This window comes from Bos taurus, chromosome 27 (genome assembly GCF_002263795.3).
Source record: "Bos taurus isolate L1 Dominette 01449 registration number 42190680 breed Hereford chromosome 27, ARS-UCD2.0, whole genome shotgun sequence".
Classification (NCBI taxonomy): Eukaryota; Metazoa; Chordata; class Mammalia; order Artiodactyla; family Bovidae; genus Bos; species Bos taurus.
In genome coordinates this window covers 7228718-7244546 of record NC_037354.1, presented here as the reverse complement: position 1 = coordinate 7244546, position 15829 = coordinate 7228718, and the positions used below count along the sequence as shown (strand labels likewise).

General features: G+C 45.5%; 1 long non-coding RNA gene across 1 annotated transcript; it reads left to right on the top strand.

Annotated features, from left to right (window-relative positions):
- The first annotated feature begins 10658 nt into the window (after positions 1-10658).
- Positions 10659-13558, top strand: LOC112444616 (uncharacterized). The gene is made up of 2 exons (XR_003032979.2): positions 10659-11419; positions 11564-13558. It is a non-coding gene; the product is annotated as an uncharacterized lncRNA (long non-coding RNA).
- The last annotated feature ends 2271 nt before the right edge of the window (positions 13559-15829 follow it).

The following is a 15829-nucleotide window of genomic DNA, read 5'->3' as shown; positions in this document are numbered from 1 at the left end:
CCCCTCTGTCTTGAAACAGAAATCTCCCTAAAGATATTTGCTCTCAGGCTCCTGCTTTCCAGTCCTCCCTTCACAATCAAAGTGAAAGCCTAGGGATCATTTCCTATCAGAAATGAATTCTTGGATCCATGCCTCTGCTAACTGTGGAGAGGAATCAAGTGTCTAGGACAAAGCACAAACCCCAAAATCCACTCAAGGAAGTGATTGAATCACTGATTGGATTACCCGTGGGATGGACTGTGTGTGCTTGCTGAGTCACTTTGCTGCTGCTGCTGCTAAGTCCCTTCAGTCGTGTCTGACTCTGTGCGACCCCATAAATGGCAGCCCACCAGGCTCCGCCATCCCAGGGATTCTCACTTTAGTCGTGTCCAATTCTGCAACCCCATGGATCATGAGGGGCTGTCCAGGAAAACCAATCAAGATTTGCCTTTCATTTTGACTTAAAGATAATTTCAGAGTGAAGCGACATGTTCTTTTTCACTCTTAGAATTTTCCTTCTACTGATAAGAGGAACAGGTAAATTCCTATGATATGGAAGGAAGCCCCAGTCATATGCAAAAGGGCAGTCATACCAGTGGACACATTTTAAGAGACCTTCCATCTTGAAATAATTATGTCAACATAAAAATCTATCTCAAGTCACATAAGAAAGGAAGAAAATTGCTTGATGAAACCCATAAAAGGAAAGTAATTCAGAGAGGCAGAAAATGAAGTATTTAGAAACAAGTTAGTAAAAACATCAGATGGAGATCAACAGCCAGTAGAACTTTCCAAGATGAAGGGCATGCTCTATACCAGCGTTGTATGATACAGAAACTGCTGTGCCACACGTGTATCATGACAAGAGACTTGAAATCTGGATGGCACTACCAACGATGTGAAAGTTAGCTATTCAGTTGCAGGAATTTAAATATTCCAGCCACATGGGGCTATATTGGAGGGCACATGGCTAGGATCTTCGGTTAGGCAGATGAAATAATTAAATAGATTTAAGACAACAGTGTTGGAGCTGAAAAAAAGGGATGTGACCAGTCAAAGTTTGGAAATGAGAGTGGCAAAGAAAATGTTGACACAGTATGAGTCAGAGACCATAAGAGGCTGCTTTGACACCAGTGTCTAGAGACAGATAAGACATAACATTTAAGGGAAAGAAACACACTCCTATCTCAGTTTGGAGGACTCACCAAAACCCCAAATTGCAGGAGCTGATGAAGCCAAGCAGATTCTGAGGACTCCACAGCAAGCAGCTGATTTCTCTTTCTTCAAGGTCCCAAGCAGTGCAGCTTCTTCTTCTCTGAACAGACGCATCCCTCTGTCTGTTTGACTTCCTTTTATACCTGAATAACAGCCTGTAATCCAATCTAGGCTATGGTTCACCTTATTAGGAACCCTCTTCAATTTGATTATTGCTTTTGCTTTGCCTTGACTCAGTTGTGTCCGACTCTTTTCGACCCCATGGACTGTAGCCTACCAGGCTCCTGTGTCCATGGGATTTTCCAGGCAATAGTACTGCAGTGGATTGCCATTTCCTTCTCCAAGGGATCTTCCCGACCCAGGGATCAAACCCGGGTCTCCCGCATTGTAGACAGATGCTTTACCGTCTGAGGCACCAGATTAGGTTTCCCAAACTAATAGGAAAGTATAACCCTCAAGCATGTTGAAGAGCAAGGATGTAATGACATCGTCCAGGGACAGTGAGACGATCCATCATTTCCTTCTTCATCCATAAATATTTTGAGTGCCTTTTCTGCACCATGAACCACACTATGTCTTCAAAACAAGCAGGACATCAGATACACTGGGATTCTGGGGAAATGAAGCTGGGATTCTCTAGGAGAAATTAAAAATAAAATGCAAAATGAGAACTACGAACACTTGAAAGATAAATACTGAGGTGACCGTATAGGACCTACTGCTGGACTGCAGAGCATGACTCATTAAAGCACTGGCCACACAAGGCCTTCAAGAACATGTTAAAAATGTATTAACTGTGCATAGAAAATGGGAAGACAATTTTATCCTCTATTTGTTGGTTAGTGGGGAAATCAACAAAAATTTTTCCTACATAGTAAACTATTGTAATTTATTTTACTTCCATGCCATGCACAGTTGATTTCTATATTGGAGTAGAAATATTACCGGTATGGCAATGGTTCTTTAAGCTAAAAGTTCCTGGTTCCCAAATGGAAAAAATTAAACCAGAGGACATAGTGAGTATTTCATTGTATCTGAGGACATTTTGCTTATACCCCATATAATGCCTGGGAATCCTATTATTTCATGCATTTCAATTCCATCTCCCATGTTCATTAAAGAAATTTCATCTGGGTTGCTTCCATGTCCTGGCTATTAAAAACAGTGCTGCAATGAATACTGGGGTACACGTGTCTCTTTCCCTTCTGCTTTCCTCAGTGTGTATGCCCAGCAGTGGGATTGCTGGATCATAAGGGAGTGCTATTTCCGGTTTTTTAAGGAATCTCCACACTGTTCTCCATAGTGGCTGTATTAATTTGGAGTCCCACCAACAGTGGAAGAGGGTTCCCTTTTCTCCACACCCTCTCCAGCATTTATTGCTTGTAGACTTCTGGATCGCAGCCATTCTGACTGCAGTGAAACGGTACCTCATAGTGGTTTTGATTTGCATTTCTCTGATAATGAGTGAGGTTGAGCATCTTTTCATGTGTTTGTTAGCCATCTGTATGTCTTCTTTGGAGAAATGTCTATTTAGTTCTTTGGCCCATTTTTTGACTGGGTCATTTCTTTTTCTGGAATTGAGCTGTAGGAGTTGCTTGTATATTTTTGAGATTAGTTGTTTGTCCGTTGCTTCATTTGCTATTATTTTCTCCCATTCTGAAGGCTGTCTTTTCACCTTGCTAATAGTTTCCTTTGATGTGCAGAAGTTTTTAAGTTTAATTAGGTCCCATTTGTTTATTTTTGCTTTTATTTCCAATATTCTGGGAGGTGGGTCATAGAGGATCCTGCTGTGATGTATGTCAGAGAGTATTTTGCCTATGTTCTCCTCTAGGAGTTTTATAGTTTCTGGTCTTAGGTTTAGATCTTTAATCCATTTTGAGTTTATTTTTGTGTATGGTGTTAGAAAGTGTTCTAGTTTCATTCTTTTACAAGTGGTTGACCAGCAACCTAGATGTCCATCAGCAGATGAATGGATAAGAAAGCTATGGTACATATACACAATGGAGTATTACTCAGGCATTAAAAAGAATACATTTGAATCAGTTCTAATGAGGTGGATGAAACTGGAGTCAATTATACAGAGTGAAGTAAGCCAGAAAGAAAAACACCAATACAGTATACTAACACATATATATGGAATTTAGAAAGATGGTAACAATAACCCTGTGTACGAGACAGCAAAAGAGACACTGATGTATAGGACAGCCTTATGGACTCTGTTGGACAGGGAGAGGGTGGGAAGATTTGGGAGAATGGCATTGAAACATGTATAATATCATGTATGAAACGAGTTGCCAGTCCAGGTTTGATGCATGATACTGGATGCTTGGGGCTGGTGCACTGGGACGACCCAGAGGGATGGTATGGGGAGGGAGGAGGGAGGAGGGTTCAGGATGGAGAACACATGTATACCTGTGGCAGATCCATTTCAATATTTGGCAAAACTAATACAATATTGTAAAGTTTAAAAATAAAATAAAATTAAAAAAAAGGAAATTTCATCTGAAGCTAGTATATTAAGGTAAATCCACTATATTTTAATTTTTTTTAAAAAGAATATTTTAAACTTTCCCCATTACCACTCAATCTTCAAGGGCTCATCCTTTTCTTTATGGCTCATCAGATTTTGTGTAGACCATTTCCTAAATGAAATAGATCATTTTGGGAATCGACATTTTCCACCACAAGTTTTAAAGAACTCTTGTAGGTTTATTCATTATTTATGCCATCTCCCACATAAAAGGAAAGGAATTGCCTTTCATCTCACTTGGGAATTTATTTCTCTACCTGTGTTTTCCCCTATTCTCTCCTGGCATCATAATGTATGTTATGATTTAAAATGCATACACTGTATTTTATTTTCATCTAGTTTTTAAAGATAGTTGATGTAAAGTATGATATTCGTTTCAGATGTAGCATGGTGATGCAGTATCTTATAGATTATGCCCCACTAAAGTTACTGTAAAATATCATCTGTATTCCCTGTGTTTTGTAATATATACTGGCAGCTCATTTATTTTATACAAGGCAGCTTGTTCCTCTTAATTTCCAACCCCTAACTTGCGCCTCCCAGCTCCCCTTCCCCAGTGGTAACCACTGCTTTGTAGTCTATATCTGTGTGTTTCTGTTTTATTTTATTTCAGATTACACACATAAATGATAACACACAGTGTTTGTCTTTCTCTGAGTTATTTCACTTGGCATAATATAGAGTGCAATATTACTCAGCCATAAAAATGAAAGCCGTTTGCCATTTGCATCAACAAGCATGGACTGGAGGGTGTTATCTGTTCACCTATGGATGGACACTTAGGAGCTTCTGTATCTGGGCTCTTGTGAACAATACTAATGTGAACATGAGAGGTGCATGTATCTATTAGAATTCATGTTTTCCTTTTCTCAGATTTTACCCAGGAGAGGAATTTTGGATGATACAGTAGTTCTGCTTAGTAGTCTGAAGAACCTCCATACTGTTCTCCACAGTGGCTACACCAATTTGCATTCCCACCAACTGTGTAGGAGGGTTCCCTTCTCTCCATATTCTAGCCGACACCTGCTAGCCGTAGAATTCTGATGATAACCGGGACAGGTGTGAGGTGAAATCTCATTGTGGATTGGACTTCCATTTCTTTGATTAACGTTGTTGAGCATCTTTTCATGTGCCTGTGGCCAAGTGTATTTCTTCTTTATAAAAATGTCTGTTCAGACCTCTGCTCAATTGTTATTTGGCTTGTTTGGTTTTTTTGATATTGAGTTGTATGAGTTGCAAACCAGCCATATACACTTTAAACCACTCCTTCTCTCTGAACTCTCCTTTTTGCATTTAAATATGTTATGGCATCACCTAATCTGAAATTTTTAAAGAAACAAAAAAAAATGTAGAAGCAAACAGTTTGGATTCCTTTTCTTTCTAATGGTTTCCCTCTCATACCCTCTTTAATCCAGGTTGAGGGTAGAGCTTTTTAGCATTTCTCCCCACATCAAACAATCTTGTGTTTTTCCTCATTAATTCATAGACATGATTCTTGCCAGCAAAGCTCATGTCCGATCAAATTTCAAGTCTCATGAGATGCCATCAGTCTTCATGTTATTTCCATCCTGAGCAGAAGTCGATTCCTTCTGTTGTGAGCCCTATTTTCCCTGGAATCTTATCACTTTCATCACAGTTTTGGATACCAGAGGGCAGAGGAGATGAAGTTTCCTGTGCTGAGTATTTATTTGGGAGTGATCTCAAGATAACCATGTTGGGAAAGGATGAGAAGGAAGAAATCCATGCAGTCAGGAAGCCCGGCTTCACCTCAGCCTGACAGCAAGCGCTGGCCAAGCACACAGTGACCACTGTGCCTACATGGCCCTTCGTGTGTGTCCTTAGTCAGACCAGAGTGTCCAGGGCTGGACGTCCATCCCTGTGGTCAGCCCCAGGAGGGAGGATGTCACCTTGAGACAGGCACCTCTTTGCTGATGCATCCCCCCTGCGCGTGCTGACGGGTAAAGTCCCCCAGGGACTGTGGGCCCCATCACCCTGCAGCTCAGAGAGCTGTGAGAACAACATCCCCCAATCTCTGTGGCCAGAGTGGGCAGTCTTGAAATCAGACCCTTGCAGGCCCAGTCAGGGCAGATGGCCGGAATTCAGCCATGATTAGCGGGGCAGGGGGAAACAAAACTGGGAACTGCAGGTCCCAGGAGGAGGCCGCCCTGTCAGCCAGCTATCCTCACTCCAGGGAGCTGGTGGTGTCCTGTGGGGGTCCCGGACCAGGCCTGTCTGTGCCCAGAAGCCCCTCCTTCCATGGCTAGCAATAGGGTTAGCGCCCCCATGCCCTCCTGTGGACATGGATTCCTTTCTCTTCCTGCTCCTAGGCTTTGCCCCAGAACATATTTCCCTGTTAAATCTAGACCTCTGCTGCCTCGAGGACTGATATCACGACCTTGTCACAGACTCGGGAAGCCTGTCCCTTCATCCCCTTTGCTATAGGTTTATCACCATCATTGATATAATAAGCACATCTCCCTCCACACATTCATCATCGTCCTCATTGTTATTTTGTTAATATTCATTATTCCCATTACTGTCTATTATAGTACATTGTGGTTGTTAATATACAATACTTAGGAGACACGCTCTTTGGGAAAGTGTTTCTAGGAGCTTCCTGAAATACTCCAAACTGGCCTCCAGGAACAGAATCAACACTCGATTGTACTAACAGATAATCAAGGTATGAAACAGATAACTAACAGGGATGCAATGCACAGCATGGGGAATATAGCCAATATTTTATAATTATTTTATATAGAGTATGATCCATTATGGACCTCTCAGAGTACCTTGAATAGCAAGGAAATCAAACCAGTCAAATTCAAGGGAAATCACCCTGAATACTTGTTGGAAGAACTGATGCTGAAGTTGCAACTCCAGTATTCTGGTCATCTGATTCGAACAGCTGCTGCTGCTGCTGCTGCTGCTAAGTCGCTTCAGTCGTGTCCGACTCCTAGCGACCCCATGGACTGCAGCCCACCAGGCCCCTCCGTCCAAGGGATTTTCCAGGAAAGAGTACTGGAGTGGGTTGCCATTGCCTTCTCTGGATTTGAACAGCTGACTCATTGGAAAAGTCCCTGATGCTGGGAAAGATTGAAGACAGGAGGAAAAGAGGGTGTCAGAGGATGGAATGGCTGGATGGCATCACCAATGCAATGGACCTGAACTTGAGCAACTTGGGGAGATGGTGAGGGACAGCGAGGCCTGGTGTGCTGCAGTCTATGGGGTCACAAAGTGTCGGACATGACTGGGCAACTGAACAACAACATGACCCATTATCATCATCCAAATATCAAAGTACTAAATTGTACACCTGAAAGTGATATCGTGTAGGTCAATTGTACTTCTACTTTTTAAAAAAATCAATAAAAAATAAGAGATTTAAAAACAAAAAAACAAAACAAAACAAAAAAAACCAAAACCCAAAAAATGAATGAACTTTATAAACTGGATTGTGTCCCCTTCCCCAAATTCGTATGTTGAATCCCTCACATTGAAGAGACCAGAATGCGACATCCCTGATGGGGGATCTAGTGGTTAAGACTTCACTTTCCCATGCAGAGACAGCAGGTTTGATCCTTGGTCAGGGAACTAAGATCTCACATGCTGCAGGGTGTGGCCAAAAATTAAAAATAAATAAATAAAGATTGAAGGGACCAGAATGGGGCTGTCTATGGGTAAGGGGCAGATAAAACACTGATTAGGTTAAAGTCATCCCCAGAGGGTGGGTCCCACATCCCAGCAGACTGGTGCCCTTAGAAGAAAAGCAGGAGACCCCAGCGCCTGAGGAGGGGCAGGCCGAGAAGGACGCAGCAGGTGAGTGGTGTCCACACTCTAAGGATGGCGGCCTCAGGAGAAAACAAACCCACCTACACCTTCATCTAGAAACTTCCTGCCTCCAGGACCGAGCCTCTGGCAGCAGTTGGAAACTATTTCACGCTACGTGCTAAGTCGCTTCAGTCACGTCCGACTCTTTTGGACCCCATGGACTGTACCTGCCAGGCTCCTCTGTCCATGGGGATTCTCCAGGCAAGAACACTGGAGTGGGCTGCCGTGCCCTCCTCCAGGGGATCTTCTGAACCCAAGGATCAAACTAGAGCATGCACCTCTAAATTCAGCCTGGGGGAAGGTGCAGTTTCACATCAAACCCCTCAGGATATATTTTCCATTTCTCTGACCCAGAACGATCTGGTTCTCACTGGCCTCTCCTTCCCAGAACTCGTGTTCCAGGACGCACAGGTACAGGGACAGAGGAGACTGCCCCATGTTTGTCATGGTCTTCGAGCTGACAGTCGGGTTTTCCCACAGTCAAGTAGCCAAACAGACCTATTAGCTCCAAAGAGCTGGAGGAAGGTGAGCTCTGTATTACATTCATCGTTAAACAGCCTCCGGGAATACCAGCAACTGTATTTTTCCCCTTTGACCATGTGTGAACGAAAGGTCTGTTTCTTGGGTGGGTAATTATGGTAGCACAAGTTTTAAAGTGAAGTGAAAAGTGATCTCAGTCCAGGCTCACAGAGGAGGATTATACTGTCAAGGGCAGAGCAAGGTCACCAAAGGCAAGGGCACGATTTTTACGTTCTTTGCAATTTCGCGTTTCATATAATAAGGTCGCAGGATTGTTGTATGGAATGACAGTCATCCTCACACCTGGGGTTTCTGCCCTGAAGTCTCCACCCTAGCAAGAATGGGGCCACTTTTCCCCACTAAGAGGAGCAGCTCAAAACTGCTGCATCAGGCAAAGAGCCCAAGACACTTCCTTTGGGCAGGTCTGTGGGGCCTCACCCGGCTCGGGTCAGGCGTCTCCATGTGCAAGGAAGCAGGTGCTCCTGGGTCCAGAGAAAAGCAGCTCACCTCTGTGAGGGTGAAGGGTCAGTGCAGGAAGGAGAGGTCTGGGTATGTCTGCATTCATGCCTCTGGCTTTCTGGAATCTGCTAGAAAGTCTCTTAGTGAGCATGTAGATTTGTAGATAAGTTTCCTCTAAGCAGCAAAGCATGTTTCTGGTCAACTGATGTGTGGACCACAGTGGGGTATGTCTGCGGGTGGGCTAGGTTGGGCCCCGGGCCTGCCCTGGATCTCTGTGCTCTGAGGCCTTCCCTCCCACATCGGGTGAAAGCATCTGGACACTAGGTTCATATCACAGTGTGGTTTGGAACTTAAACCAGGAAAAGTGAGGGGTGAAAATCTTTTGTAAAGTCCTTCTATAGGATAAAAAAAAAAGACTCAAATAACAGACCTAGGCTGCTGCAGGCCCCTAGATCCAGTTTAACAGGTTTTTCAACTCGCTCTAGAGACTGCAGACAGCAGGGTCCAGAAAATGGACAGAAATGTCTGTCAACCTCTTGTTTTAAGAGTCTGCAGGTGGCCGTGATCGAGGCCTCACACAGAACCAGCCTGCAGGCTGACTGAAGAGGTCAGTGCCTAGTGTCCCCTGGGCCAGTGTAGACAGCCAGTGACATGCACTCAGCAGGGAGAAATAAGCCTGGGATTGGGAGGGGAAATCACACACACACACACACACAGCCCTGCACACAGAGACATCTGTGCATGTACACCCACACACATATCTGTGCACACATGCATGTGCACGCGGGCACACACACACACCTGGAGCACACAGATATCCGTGCCTGTATACCCACATGCACACACACACACACAAATTCACACACACACAGCCCTGCACACAGAGACATCTGTGCATGTATACCCACACTCACACACATACCTGTGCAGAGATGCATGCGCATGCACGCACACACACACACACACCTGGAGCACACAGATACCTGTGCCTGTAAATACACACACACACACACATGTGCACACACAAACACATGTGCACACACACACACCTGGCCACACAGATATCCGTGCCTGTATACCCACATGCACACATATACACATGTGCACACACACACATGCACACACCCTGAACTTACATTTTTCTGTTGAATAGTAGCAGGGCTGAGACATCTCTCATGGGAATCTGTTTCCACCCAGCTGGATTAGGGTTACTTAGTCTACTTTCCAGAGAAGGCAATGGCACCCCACTCCAGTACTCTTGCCTGGAAAATCCCATGGACAGAGGAGCCTGGTGGGCTGCAGTCCATAGGGTCGATAAGAGTCGGACACGACTGAGCAACTTCACTTTCACTTTCCACTTTCATGCATTGGAGAAGAAAATGGCAACCCACTCCAGTATTCTTGCCTGGAGAATCCCAGGGATGGGGGAGCCTGGTAGGCTGCAGTCTACGGGGTCGCACAGAGTCAGACACGACTGAAGCAACTTAGCAGCAGCAGCAACAGCAGCAGTCTACTTTCTGGGCCACCACTCAACCCAGGGAGCTTTCAGGACTCAACCTTTAGATTCAGTTGAGTTTGCCTGTCTCAGTTGTGCAGGCAAGGGGGGTCCTTCCCAGGGCCTGTGTTTGCAGGGGCGGGGGAAGGGGGTCTCCTCTCTGGCCAGACCCGTGTCCCTTCTTCCCTGTCGATCATTCTCTGGGTCCTGGTGACCCCAGAGTTACTGATCACCAAGAAGAAAGCGCACTGTCTCTGTGAAGGAGCGCAGGAGACCCTTGGGGTGATTCGTGGTCTGGAGGGTATGACAAAAGGGAGGGGGTGCCAGCCGAGACACCCGCACTCCTGTCCTGGTCCATCCAGAGGGACTTTCAGGAGTCCTAGGACTCTGTCCAACCTGGCTCTCCGGGTTGCTGTGGATGTGTCTTTGTTCCGGTAGGGGGAAAGGACAGGACATAGTTTATTCAGCTAGTTTATTTGGCAGTTTAATTTATAAAAGTAAGTATTAGTCACCTGTCACAGGAGCCTCTGTCTGTGGTCTTCCCAGAGCGAAGGAATATTTGGGGCACTAGGTTTCCTCCAGGGAAAGTGAGTCACCTCCAACCGGGGCGGGACTCAGCTTCCTGCCAACATCAATGCTGGGACGCAGCTCTAAGAAAATCCTGGGCTCCAATTGCCTAAGGCTGCGAACCTCAGGCCCTGTTGTTTCTCCTACAGCATCTCACTCCTCCCTGTGACGGGCTGCCAAGGGCCAGCGGGAGAGCGGCTTCCCACCAGGATACCGCATTTCTGCTGCTCTGTCTAATCTCTGAACGCAGCTCTGTCCAGAGAGGCAGACTGTCCCGCCCGGAGCAGCCCCAGCCCTCAGCCCTTGTTCCAGGGGACTCAGCCCTTGTCCTGCGGGGCCACCACGAAGGGAGGCTCGGATCTCCTCTTGTTCAACAAAAACGCGGCCCACGACCACACCCCCGGAGGCTGGAGCGGAACAGACCCGGCGAGACCTCCCTGACGGGGGAACCGCGGTCCAGACAAGTCTGTGGCCTTCAGACCTGACATCTGGGAATCCATCAAGTCCCTCAGTCGTCTGAAATACGTTTCCTCGAGGTCCTGAACAAGAGGTTTTGGCAAGTTGGAAAACGGAGACTCGAACAGTCAGAGCGCTGGCTTTGAGCTACTGAGAAGGTCCTGCGCTGGAAGGTGCCAGCGGCCCTGGAGCCCGCCCTGCCGTGCGCGCCACGAGGCGGCGCCGGAGAAGGGACCGGGTGGTCCACGTTCCGGGCGTCAGGCGGGACCGGACTTCTCTTGAACGCGAGTCTGCAAAGAGCCTGGACAAACGGACTGTTAACGGAGAGACGCAGGCGGAACTTGAGATCTGCGGTCCTCTTTTGAAAAGTGCGAGAGGCGGGCGCTGTACACTGGGGGACTGGACGGGGTGCGCGCAGAGCTGTGGGGTTCGGCAGACGCCCCGGACGCGGGGCCCACACACTGCGGGCTACCCGGCAGCCCTCAGCTCCCCTCGTCCTTTTCTTGGTGCAGTGGAGCCTGGCTGTTCACTGGGAAGAGCAGAGAGCAGGAGAGGACTCGGAGACTCACATCCAAACCCACAGGGACGACTTGGCTCCGGGGAGCAGGCTCCGCAAGCAGACCTGCGCTCCCCTCCTGTGAGATGGGCGCGCTCGGACCTGCTCCCTCCCGGACGGACCTGGGGGTGCCTGGGGCTCCGGGCGTCCTCCTCACAGGATGGCGCCTGAGGGACAGGGCTGGGGGGCGGAGGTGACCCTGCGGCTGAAGGGGCTTCAAATACACACAAACATATGGAATCCCAATATTCCTATTTCCTAGCTTTGGTATTTCTCAACATTTTACAAATTTTTCACTTCTGTACTTTTCATGTCTTTCTCTCTCTCTTCCTTTTCTTTCTTTTTTTGACTGAAATGGGAAGTGTTTACTCTTTAATTTTCATTTATGTATTCATTTAGTTTTTAATTGGACTGTAGTGGCTTTACAACGTTGTGTTAGTCTCTGCTGCTGCTGCTGCTAAGTCGCTTCAGTCATGTCCCACTCTGTGCGACCCCTGAGATGGCAGCCCACCAGGCTCCCCCGTCCCTGGGATTCTCCAGGCAAGAGCACTGGAGTGGGTTGCCATTTCCTTCTCCAGTGCATGAAAGTGAAAGTGAAGTCACTCAGTCGTGTCTGACTCTGAGCGACCCCATAGACTGCAGCCTACCAGGCTCTTCTGTCCATGGGATTTTCCAGGTGTTAGTCTCTACTGTCAGAGAAGGTGATGGCACCCCACTCCAGTACTCTTGTCTGGAAAATCACATGGGCAGAGGAGCCTGGTAGGCTGCAGTCCATGGGGTCGCTAAGAGTGGGACACGATTGAGCGACTTAACCTTCACTTTTCACTTTCATGCATTGGAGAAGGAAATGGCAACCCACTCCAGTGTTCTTGCCTGGGGAATCCCAGGGACAGTGGAGCCTGATGGGCTGCCATCTCGGGTCGCACAGAGTCGGACATGACTGAAGCGACTTAGCAGCAGCAGCAGTCTCTACTGTACAGCAAAGTGAATCAGCTGCATGAATACATGTATCCCTTCTTTCCTGGATTTCCTTCCTACTGAGGTCACCACAGAGCATTTTCCCTTTCTTTTTCTTTTTGCTAGACTGTTTTGAAGCAAACCCAGGGTACCCTGTCATTTCACTGCTCAGCCCTTCAGTGAGCTTCTTTAGCTGATGAGGCCCTTTCTCTTCCAACATAACTGCCACATTGCTGGTACCTTAATCAAGTCTATAAGAAGCCTCTGATATTACCCAGTCCATATTCAAACTTATCTGGCCCTCTCAAAAATGTTTTCTTGTAACTGGCTTTTTGTTACAGAATCCCAACAAAGCCCACCCATTGGTTGTTTTGCCTCTTTTCTCTCTAATCCTTTCTCCTCAGGCCATTGTTTTTTGTTTTTTTTTTTGTAAACAAAAAACATTGTTTTTGTAAACAAAAAATAGTTTGTTTTTCCTGTGCAGCATCTCATGTTCTGACTTTGACTTATTGCTTCCTTGAGCACTTGTTTTACTTGTTTCTCTAACTTTTGCATTTCCTGTAAATTGTTGGATGTAGAAACTTGATTAGTTTCAGGTTCAACTGCTGCTGAACCCTGAGGGAACTCAGGAAGGAAACAAGAAATATCCACTATCTAGTAGTCATCAGACTGCAGCCACCCCTGATGGTGCAGCTTGAGGAAACGCAGGATGAGAAAACACAGGATCCTGGCCCCAGAGAGCCGAGGAATGATTTTAGTGAGCCCAAACTCTTGCATCTTCCCATACCTAGAAAAGTGCTGAATTCCTTAACTGGGGATATCGGTTTTTCTTTTATTACCAGTAACCTTTTGTTCTCACTACGTGTTGTTATCGCAAAAATTCCTATATATCCTGGCATATATACTGGGTTCACCATTTCCTTTTCCAACAGTTTTATCTGAGAGGCTCTCTCCCTAAAACTACTGGCCGAATAAACATAATTCTCAACTTTTAGGTTGTGCATTTTTTTTTTTTTAGTGGACATGCTTTTGGCCAGAATATTTCTTGGGTGGTGGTGTGCACTTCTCTGAATCACAGTAGGAGGTCCATGAACTTCGAGTCTTGTAAGCTTACAGTGAGGACAAGGTTGATCATTGAGTTGAGTTGGTCTCAGCCTTAATTTTCTATCATCAAATTCCCTGCCAGGCTTTCCAGTGCATGTTTTAAAGCCATCCAATGACATTGTTTTAGTTCTATGATTTCATTCAGGGATGAAAATGGTGATTTTCCAATTCTATTATCCATTCTTCATTTATTAGCTGGAATTTTCTATAAATATTTCACTCATATAATGGTTGTTTTTTGACTGCAGCCATGAAATTAAAAGACGCTTACTCCTTGGAAGGAAAGTTATGACCAACCTAGACAGCATATTAAAAAGCAGAGGCATTACTTTGCCAACAAAGGTCCGTCTAGTCAAGGCTATGGTTTTTCCAGTGGTGATGTATGGATGTGAGAGTTGAACTATAAAGAAAGCTGAGTGCTGAAGAATTGATGCTTTAAAACTGTGGTGTTGGAGAAGACTCTTGAGAGTCACTTGGATTGCAAGGAGATCCAACCAGGCCATCCTAAGGGAAATCAGTCCTGGGTGTTCATTGGAAGGACTGATGTTGAAGCTGAAGCTCCAGTATTTTGGCCACCTGATGCAAAGAGCTGACTCATTTGAAAAGACCCTGATGTTGGGAAAGATTGCGGGCAGGAGGAGAAGGGGACGACAGAGGATGAGATGGTTGGATGGCATCACCGACTCAATGGACATGAGTTTGGGTAAACTCTGGGAGTTGGTGATAGACAGGCAGGTCTGGCATGCTGTGGTTCATGGAGTCACAAAGAGTCAGACACGACTGAGTGACTGAACTGAACTGAATGGTTGTTTACCCTAAAATACAGTTTCTACAAGAAGGGCAGAATAAATGCTTAATCTTTTCTCTTATATACCAGTTTCCAGAGTGATAAGTTGGCCCCTTAACAAACTCCAAGTGTAAATAGTATTGCTTTTTAAGTATCAGTACGACCTCATGGATTTTTCTATATTTGGTGTTTAAAATATAATTTACTGTTATATTTTTGTGTATTTAATGTGTTTATATATTATATATTTAATCAGTTATAGTCATAATTCTATGCCAGGATGGAAAATGCTCCATCCTAGCCTAGGGAGTCCCTCTCAGATTGGAGCCAGTGTTCTCTGGACATTCACCAGCCTTTCATAGCTTCTCTACTATCTAGCACAATGAGACACCAGACTCATCTTGTCCATCTCATGCTCCACACTTGGAACCTGCCACTTCTATAAGACATTGTGGTTCTTTCTAGTGGCAAAGGTAACGACCCATGGCCTGTGTGCTAGGGGTGCTCATTGCTACTTCACTGTCTCTGCATTTGTAGGAGTGGGGCTGAGAAATATACACTTGTTAGGAGGGGAAAAGTCCGGATTTTATACTAATACATCAAATTTAAGGCTATAGGATTTTAATATAACCTTTTGATTTTATATGAATCTTTTCTTACGTCAAAACTCTTGGTTCTGATGATGTTTCTCATCCTCCCCCCAACCTGACTTTCATCTTGAGAAGCTTCAGATGGACACACAGGCAAGATTAGTACAGTGCGTATCCATATATCCTCCCTCTGGATCCACCAGTTGTAATCGCTTTGCAAATTTAATTTGCTTTGAGCAATTATAGAGGAAGTTGCCAGCTTTGTGACATTTCAGCCAGCCCTAAATGCTTCAGCTCGTACCTCCTAGGAACAGGCCATTCTTCGGCAAAATGTCAGTGCAGGAAACAACTCAGATGCAAATCTCGTAGATACTGCCTGAGGAGGGGCACTGGTCATGGCGTGTTCAGATGACTTTGGCTTTTCCACTGGACAACAGTCATGTTTTGCATCTTCAAAATATATGTTCTGCATGCAAACTCTGCATACATTTTACACAAATATACATGTATTTTGTTTTCACAAAATTCTTCAAAAGTACTTAACAGGAAGCCACTGCCTTTCAATGTTTTTCACATTCACCTCTGCTCCTTCTCTGAATGACATGCTTACCCTTCTTATTTTCACTTATCAACTTTAAACACCATCTGTTGTCTCATAAACCACAAGGACTTGATACTACCCACTCCCCTAACCACTGCACCACCAGGGAATTCCCCCATATTTTTATACTGCTTGATTTTTATGTGTGCTTGTGACTGATCAAAGTGGAATGTGGACTTGTTC